Source organism: Procambarus clarkii, chromosome 90 (genome assembly GCF_040958095.1).
Source record: "Procambarus clarkii isolate CNS0578487 chromosome 90, FALCON_Pclarkii_2.0, whole genome shotgun sequence".
In the NCBI taxonomy this organism is placed as follows: domain Eukaryota; kingdom Metazoa; phylum Arthropoda; class Malacostraca; order Decapoda; family Cambaridae; genus Procambarus; species Procambarus clarkii.
In genome coordinates, this window is record NC_091239.1 from 16,817,996 (window position 1) to 16,828,168 (window position 10,173).

Below are 10,173 nucleotides of genomic sequence, written 5' to 3' on the forward strand. Positions count from 1 at the left end.
AAGGTTGTAGTTGTAACTTCCATTATAAACAACATTATTATTGCAAACAGTAGGAGTTTCAAAGTCTCATTTGTATGGATACCTTCTCATATAGGTGTTGTCCAGCATGATGACACAAACAAGGTAGCTAAAACTGAATGTGATAAGCCTGAAGTTGAGTGGGATATGGGCATTCCAATCTCTTCTGTCAAAGCCGCAATATTTTCGGAAATTAGGGAAGACAGAAGAGCAGTCACTGACACACAAAAGCCAGAAAGCAAGAGCATAAAGAGCTATGACATGTTTATGTGCCTCTGTAACCTTTTCCACTACCGCCCACAAGATGATATATGGGGTTGTAACGTTTCTATTGTTACGTAAAGTATGGTGACAAACACAGACACTATTTATTTATTTATTTATGCATATACAAGAATGTACATAAGGAATGTGAGGATACAATTATGGTAATTACAGTCTTGTAAAGCCACTAGCACGCGCAGCGTTTCGGGCAGGTCCTTAATCTAAGAAAATTTTAAGGAGGTAAATACTTGCAAAATTTATAGACAAAAAAATGATAACAGATTACATGGAATGAAAAAAAAAAAAAGATGAGAGAAAATTATAGGTACAGTATATTAAAGCACATAGGTAGCTATGATTGATTGCAATGACAGCTTAAAATGGTAGTTGACAACAAATTGGTAGGCACAATACAGCAGAAACAATATAAGATTGATTGCAATGACAGCTTGAATGGTAGTTGACAAAAATTGGTAGTCACAATACAGCATATGGCTAGCACATAAAAGAAGACAGCAATGAACACAATGATAAGGTTGTTTGATACTACATAAAAATTAGGAGATTGGGTACCACTAGGTACAGAGCAAATTTAAAGCTCAGTGTAGGAAACTAAATAGATGAAGTTAGGTACTTTTTGGTTTTGCTTTTAAATAAGGCAAAAGTTTTACAGTTTTTCAATTCACTAGGGAGTGAGTTCCATAGACTAGGTCCCTTAATTTGCATAGAGTGTTTACACAGATTAAGTTTGACCCTGGGGATATCAAAGAGATATTTATTTCTGGTGTGGTGATAATGGGTCCTATTACATCTGTCCAGGGAGAGTTTCAGAGCATGGTTTGCATTTAAGAACAGGGTTTTGTAAATGTAGTTGACACAAGAGAATGTGTGGAGGGAGTTAATATTTAGCAAGTTTAGAGATTTAAACAAGGGAGCTGAGTGTTGTCTGAAAGCAGAGTTAGTTATTATTCTGATAGCAGATTTTTGCTGTGTGATGATGGGCTTAAGGTGGTTTGCAGTGGTAGATCCCCATGCACAGATACCATAATTAAGATAGGGGTAGTTTAGTGCATAATATAGTGAGAGGAGAGCAGAGTTAGGAACATAATATCTGATTTTGGAGAGTATACCAACTGTCTTAGAGACTTTCTTAGTTATGTGTTGAATGTGGGTGCTGAAATTGAGTCTCTTGTCTAGGAATAGGCCAAGAAACTTGCCATCATTTTTATTACTGATGTTAATGTTGTCTATCTGTAGCTGAATTGCATTTGATGATTTGCTTCCAAATAAGATGTAGTAAGTCTTTTCGATGTTTAATGTTAGTTTGTTCGTTGACATCCATAAGTGGACTTTTTTTAATTCATTATTCACAACATTATTTAGTGTATGTGGGTTGAGGTTTGAGTAGATAAGGGTAGTATCGTCAGCAAACAATATAGGTTTGAGAATATTAGAGACATTAGGCAGATCGTTTATATATATAAGAAATAGAAGAGGTCCTAAGATGCTGCCCTGTGGCACTCCAACGGTAATTGGTAGAGTGGAAGAAGTTGTATCATTGATGGTTACATATTGGTGTCTGTCACTAAGATAGGATCGGATGTAGTCAAGGGCAAGGCCTCGGATTCCATAATGCTGGAGTTTAAATAAGAGGTAGTTGTGATTAACAGTATCAAAGGCTTTTCTTAGGTCAATGAAGAGTCCAATCGGAAACTCATTTTTGTCAAGGGCTGAGTAGATAATGTCAAGGAGACTAATGATTGCATCATTGGTACTAAGATACTATATGTATATTTGGTCGAATATACAGAAGTACACAGGTGATACTTTGGTGTGAGTTGAGCGCACTGAGCGTCGGTACAGTATCTCGCAAGTGTCTGCTCTAGACCACACTTGAAAGTAGACTCTGGTTAATGTTTGCTAGTCTGCTGCTTATATGCTCGGGCAACACCTCACCGTGTTGCCCGGGCAACGCCTCACCTCATTCATCTCCAAAGGTTGACAGGAATATTAACAATGCATTTGGAGCGAGTATATTATTGGGATAATCTACTCGTTACAGAACTCCCCCTCCCAGGGGATGAAAGGAAAAATACTTGATCAAGGAACTTAGCTGGTCGGTGAATTGTACGCCCTGCTCGCGTTACATAACCATCAAAGTTAACTTCCTCCTCTTCGCTGATGTCATCTAACTGGGGTCGTAGGGTGGGAGGTCGCACAGGATCGTCCGTCGTCGTAAGATCAGGTTGTGGTGCGGCTGGTAACTGGGGTTGTAGGGTGGGAGGTCGTACAGGATCGTCCGTTGTCGTAGGTGGCGGTGCTGCTGGTAACTGGTCGAAAAAGTGAACTGCGTAGTCGGCGGATGTGTCTCTGGATTTAGCAGTGTCGCAGACGTTGAGACGAAGCCTGGAGCAGAGCAGAGAGCTGAGTGAGGTCGGAGTCGTGGAGCTCTATGTGGGAGAGCGTGGCGGCTCGATTGAGAATTGTGGGTGTCTGAACTCGGGGAGCGAGAGCGTGGCGGCTCGATGCGGTCGTAGTCTGCTGTCTGCTCTGTGTCGAAGCTGTAGCGTCTTGGGTTGATTAGGACTGTACACGCCGAGTACTACATTGTTGACTGTGGAAATTGTAGTCTGGTACCAAAAGATGTAGGCAGTGTGTGGACAAGCTCGGTGTAGCAGGAGAGAAGAATGTGCATAATTGTTGCGTCCTTGGGTCGCTGGTGGAGCATTTAGATCCGGGGCGGATGGGCTCGGGCACCAGGACATTAGGAGGTAATGTAGGCACGTAGTTAGGACAACGAGGTAATCACATCTAGAGCTGAATTGTCCTGAAGGCGACGAAGTGTCGGAAACGCAAGCTGAGTCCTGTACTGCGCAAAGGGCTTGAGTCGGCCGAGTATCAAAATGCAGTGAACGTGTAGATGAATCTGATGACAGAGCAGCTGTCGTGGGCGTAGGACAAGCAGTGCCCTGGCAGCGACGGAGAGTCGGCAGGACAAGCTGTAGATCCAACATGATGTAATCATTGATGAGGCTGTCAGATGAGTGAGTAACGATCGTGGAGCAGCAAGCCGTAGTAGATGAAACTGCAGAGATGGACGCGATGAAAATCATAGTTGTGGCGAGGGTGTTGGCAGTGTTCCATCACAGCAAACAGTAGCAGTAGAGGTCCAGTGAGAGTCCATGTTGTAGTCCATCGTGGCTGGGTATCGTCGAAACTCTCTGGGGTCACCAATGTAACGTTTCTATTGTTACGTAAAGTATGGTGACAATAAACACAGACACTAAGATACTATATATATATTTGGTCGAATATACAGAAGTACACAGGTGATACTTTGGTGTGAGTTGAGCGCACTGAGCGTCGGTACAGTATCTCGCAAGTGTCTGCTCTAGACCACACTTGAAAGTAGACTCTGGTTAATGTTTGCTATTCTGCTGCTTATATGCTCGGGCAACACCTCACCGTGTTGCCCGGGTAACGCCTCACCTCATTCATCTCCAAAGGTTGACAGGAATATTAACAATGCATTTGGAGCGAGTATATTATTGGGATAATCTACTCGCTACAGGGTGCATAATTAATGAACTAAACTAAGTAAACATGTTTAGAATCGAGAATTATATGAACGGACAGCATAAAACTTCCACTAGTGTCACAATGACAGTGTGACATTGTAATTGCCAGAATTAGGCTAGGATATCGATATGTATCGCAGGTGGCTGCAGGTAATGAATAGCCCCCAATGGTGAATATTCCAATTGTAAACTATGTGAACAAGAGCTGGGACATTCTCACCAACACTATATCTGTGATTGCCCTGTTATAAGTGACTTCAGACCAAATGGTATAAGGTACTTTGAACTCTGTAATTACTTCATACACTTAGGAATATTGGAAGATATTCTTATGCTGTACCCGGATTTTGCTAACGGAGGCTAATAGATCAGCCTTATATTTTATGTTCTCACCTGATTGTTACCTTGAGGTAGGCCCGTAAGTGGTAGTCCTCTTGAACCATTAACAGTATCAATAGATGATACTGGAGATCTGTGGAGGTGCGACTGGACCCTGCGTGACGGGAGATGTAATCCTTGTTTCTCAGTTGTATCCAGACCACGGTTGTGTGCGGTCGCTAGGTTGGCGCTCTTGGCGTCCGCTGATTGGTGGGAGGTGGAGGATTGCCCCACACTCTTCGTTTTTGCACGTGGTGATACAGGATATTGTGCATTTGTTCTCGATTATTGACAGCGTCGAAGAAATGGCTGAGGCGGTATGCCCAAGTGGTAGTGAGGAGGACAGACAAGATGATAATCGACCGTTTGAACTAGTAGTGAACAAAAAGAAACGGAGAAATAATAACAGACAGCGAGACAGTGAGAGTGACGATGAGATTGCAAAGAGACCAAAGAATGAGACCCTACTCAGCAAGACTCAAGACAAGACAAGAAGGAAGAGGCTGTTGTTCCCTACAACATGCCAATTGAATTTCCACCAAAAGCTAGAGTGGACGGTACGTCTAGCTAAACAATGTTTGGAACATAAGAACATAAGAACAAAGGTAACTGCAGAAGGCCTATTGGCCCATACGAGGCAGCTCCTATTCTATAACCACCCAATCCCACTCATATACTTGTCCAACCCGCGCTTGAAACAATCGAGGGACCCCACCTCCACCACGTTACGCGGCAATTGGTTCCACAAATCTACAACCCTGTTACTGAACCAGTATTTACCCAAGTCTTTCCTAAATCTAAACTTATCCAATTTATACCCATTGTTTCGTGTTCTGTCCTGTGTTGATACTTTTAATACCCTATTAATATCCCCCTTGTTATGTCCATTCACCCACTTGTAAACCTCTATCATGTCGCCCCTAACTCTTCGCCTTTCCAGTGAATGCAACTTAAGCTTTGTTAATCTTTCTTCATATGAAAGATTTCTAATTTGGGGAATTAACTTAGTCATCCTACGCTGGACACGTTCAAGTGAATTTATATCCATTCTATAATATGGCGACCAAAACTGAACTGCATAATCTAAATGGGGCCTAACTAGAGCAAGATATAGCTTGAGAACCACACCAGGTGTCTTGTTACTAACGCTGCGATTAATAAATCCAAGTGTCCGATTTGCCTTATTACGAACATTTATGCATTGATCCTTTTGTTTTAAATTCTTACTAATCATAACTCCCAGATCCCTTTCGCAATCCGACTTCGCAATCACAACACCATCTAGCTCGTATCTTGTAACTCTATCATCATTACCTAACCTCAGAACTTTACATTTATCAGCATTAAACTGCATCTGCCAATCCTTTGACCATTTCAAAACCCTATCTAGATCAACTTGAAGTGATAGTGAGTCCTCCTCCGAATTAATTTCCCTACCGATTTTCGTATCATCGGCAAATTTGCAAATGTTGCTACTCAAACCTGAATCTAAATCATTTATATATATTATAAACAACAGAGGTCCCAGGACAGAGCCTTGAGGCACTCCACTTACAACATTTTCCCACTCTGACTTGATTCCATTTATACTAACTCTCTGTTTCCTTTGGTATAGCCATGCCCTAATCCAGCTTAATATAGCACCCCCAATACCATGAGACTCTATTTTTTTAATCAGTCTTTCATGTGGCACTGTATCAAAAGCTTTGCTAAAGTCAAGGTATACAACATCGCAATCCTTACCACTATCAACTGCCTCAACAATGCTAGAATAAAAAGATAACAAATTTGTTAAACATGAACGGCCATTTATAAAACCATGTTGCGACTCAATTATTAATTTATGTTTTTCAAGATGAAGACGAATTTTATTTGCTATTATAGATTCGAGTAACTTTCCCACAATAGACGTTAGGCTAATTGGTCGATAGTTAGACGCAAGTGATCTATCTCCTTTCTTAAAAACTGGTATCACATTAGCAACTTTCCAAAACTCTGGCACTCTGCCTGACTCTATTGATTTATTAAATATGGTTGACAGTGGGTCACAAAGCTCCTCTTTGCATTCTTTAAGCACCCTAGCAAACACTTCATCCGGCCCTGGGGATTTGTTTGGTTTGAGTTTTACTATTTGTTTAAGAACATCCTCCCTGGTAACTGCTAAACTCGTCAACCTGTCCTCGTCCCCACCCACATAGACTTGTTCGGCTGAAGGCATATTGTTAAGTTCCTCTTTAGTAAATACGAACCACTTTTCAAGGAGGGTCTTCACCGGCCCTACATAACAGTTGGGACTGAACAGGCCGTGGAACGCCTCACGACGGTTGGTTTTGAGAATGTAGTGATGGTTCCTCCAGAAGAAGGTATGTTGCACACAAAGATCATAGTTTTCAAGTTTCCAACTTATTTGGATCCTGACTGTCTTATTCTTAACAATGATAATGTTGTCTGGGCGAAGAGAAACAGTGTTCGTGGTGACAAACGAAGCCAGGTTGTTGCCTTGGTAAAGGGTGAGGCGCCGGAGAAAATTTTTGTGCAAGGACTAGGCTATAGGAACGTTGCAAAATACGTTGAGGAGCCCATACTGTGCATGAAGTGTTCACGTTGGGGACATATGGCATGGAAATGCCAGTTTGACCCCAGGTGTCGGTATTGTGGGAAAAATCACGACTCGCGAGAGTGTAGAGTCAAGATTGAAAGAAGTGAAAAAATCATCCCATTTTGTTGCAACTGTCGAGGCAGCCACAATGCTGGTTCCTCTCTATGCCCCATGAAGCCTCATCTGAAAGACTAGAACGGGTCCTACAAGCAGGATAGATGTATCCTCGCAGCAAGGAAAAATTGTGCAAGAGGAACATGGAGGAAACAGTTGGAAGTCAACGGCAGCCCCTATGATCAATGTGTGGGAAAAAGGGACGGAGAAAGTAAAGGCGAGCTTAGGGAAAGTACATCATGCAGTGGAAAAACTGAAACCTTGCGACGACAAGGTTCAGGACAATATGGTCACCTCTGAGGTTGGTAATCAAATATTGGAGTATCTAAAAAAACTAGATAAGAGGATTGAGGCATTGGAAAAATTGGCTATGGAAGGTAGACGGGGTGAAGATGGTGGTGAAACAGGACGTGTAATTGAAAGTAAAACGAGACGTGAAATGGAAAGTGAAACGTGCGTAGAAGAAAGTAATGATGTGCATGAGGTAACGATGATAGAGGATAGTCAGGAGAATACACTTTCTAGTAGTGTTAGCGGTGTTCAACCTCCTGTTGTGACAAATGGTGAAAGAACGGTTAAAGTAAAACGGGTTACAGAAATTACAAAGAAAATAGATATGAAAAATATTACCTTCGATGTTAGTAGTAGTTGTGAAAGTGAGGAGAAAGAAAAAATGTTACGGTGTTGGAAGGAAGTTTCTAAGGTACTCTTGTATCTCATGGAATGTGACGGACAGGGCAAAGGTAGTTTTATTATTAATCATGGATGAAAGTAAATTGAGAATATTATCTTGGAACATTAATGGATTAAAAACTAGAGCGGTGGATGTACACTATTATACTCTTAGAGAGGATATTGACATAGTTGCACTCCAGGAAACTGGGGATAGGGATGGTAGCATACTGAGGCTAAATGGCTATAGAGGTTTTCATTTATATGCTGATGGAGGAACTAGGGGGGTCTCATGTTATGTCAAAAGTACCATACCTGCCGAGATAACTGGAATCCCTCAGAGATATAGAGGTATTGAAAGTATTAGCTTGCGGATACAATTAAAGGACCGAGAGTTAAATTTCATTAATCTATACATCTCTGATAGCTCCCTTGATTTACGATACTTGCCAGATTCCTTCTTTTCTGAAGATACACTTGTGGTAGGGAATTTTAATGCCAGACATCCAGCTTTAGGATCAAGGGGTAAAGCAAATAGGAATGGTTGCAGATGGTACCAGTTTTTGCAGGAACATGAAGATGTTCAACTGCTGGGCGAGCCCTCTCCTACTCATTTGAGGGGAGGGAGATTAGATTATGCTTGTTTAATAAATGCTGAGGGCATAGAGGGGAATTGTCTTACTGTGGATGAAATGCTAAGTGATCATTTTGCATTACAAATACAGCTTAAACTAGATAAAAAGCATGCCTGCCTTCAGAGGAAAAGGTTAAAGTTTAATGAGGGAGAATTAAGGGGTCTTGTTGGCCATATTAAGTCTTGGTATGATACTTATAAGCCGGTTTCGGCAGAAGCATTTTATGAAGATTTAATTAAGGAGGTAGATGTATTTAATGCAGCATTGAACCGGAAACCATCTAGTATAAAAAGGCATCCCCCCAGAAAAGAAAATTATACACATGACAAGATGCTTAAGGGGTGGACATTAACAATGAGGAGAGCTCACAGGGATTGGAATAGGAATGGTAGGACTGAGGAAGGGAAGAATGCTTTACTGGCAGTTGCTAGGCTGTGTGGGGAGAAGAGAAAGGAAATTAGGAGCAAGTATTGGCAGGAATTTGCAGAGAAAGTTGGGAGTAACAGAAACTTGAAGGAAATCTGGCAAGACGTAAATAAAATAAGGGGTAAAAAACACAATTTTGTTGCACATCCAGACCCGCAAGGAATTGCAAATGGGCTCGTAAATAAATGGGCGGAAGCTGCCAAACTTAGTTCATTACCTGCTGTAACGAGAGAGTCATTAGATTCTTGGAAAGATCTAAGAAAGGATTTTATACTTATAGCAGGTAACAGTGGTGATGTCACTTGCACAGGTATTACCAGAGAAGAACTAATAATGGCGATTAAAGTTGGGAAATCTACCGCACCTGGGGAGGATGGAGTAACTTATGAAATACTTAATGAACTTGCCACTATGACAAAAAGCCCACTTTTAGACCTCTTTAATATTAGTTATAAAGAGGGCAGTATTCCCAGTAAATGGAAAAAAGCTATGATCATCCCTATCCCTAAAGCCAATGGAGAATATAGACCTGTGTCTTTAACCTCGTGTTTTTGTAAAATGATGGAGAGGATCATTTTAAATAGACTTTTATATATAATAGGTGATCAGCTGTCTAGTAATTTGTTCGGGTTCCTCAAAGGAAAAAGTACCTCTGATTGTATTATTAAATGTCTAGCTAATGAAAATGATTATTATAGACTTTTCATTGATTTACAAGGAGCTTTTGATAAAGCCAACAAAGAGGTTATTTTATAAGAATTAGCTAGTCTTGGTGTTAAAGGGAAATTATTGCGCTGGATAGGGGATTATCTTTACGAAAGGAAGGCTCAGGTGTGGTATCAAGGTTGTATGTCAGGTGTGAGGTCTTTTGAACTCGGCACACCTCAGGGAGGAGTGTTGAGTCCCACCCTGTTTAATGTACTAATGAATAAGATAGCATCTGAGAGATACTCAAATGGGGTAACTCCGATCATATATGCCGATGATATTTTGTTTCAGGGCAAAGATATTCAGATTCAGATTCAGATTCAGATGTTTATTCAGGTAAGGTATATACATACAAGTGATGTTACATTAATGGATTGATATATCAGTTTCAAAAACTGTGGGCATTCTTTCTAAGATCAGATATTATGTACCACGCCCTGCTCTGGTGACTCTCTATTACTCCCTTATCTATCCTTATCTCAACTATGGTATTTGTGCTTGGGGTTCTACTACCCAAAATCACTTACGTCCTCTAATTACCCAACACAAAGCCGCTATTAGAACAATATCCAACTCTGGCCCCAGACATCACTCGGTACCCCTACTCAAATCTCTTAATATGTTAGATATTAAGTCACTACACATTCTCTCATGTGTATTATACATATATAAAACGCTAAACTATAATGCCAATCCTGATCTTAAAAGCTTCATAGAAGGTTGTAACAGAACCCATGAGCACCACACCAGAAATAAATACAGTTTTGATATTCCTAGAGTA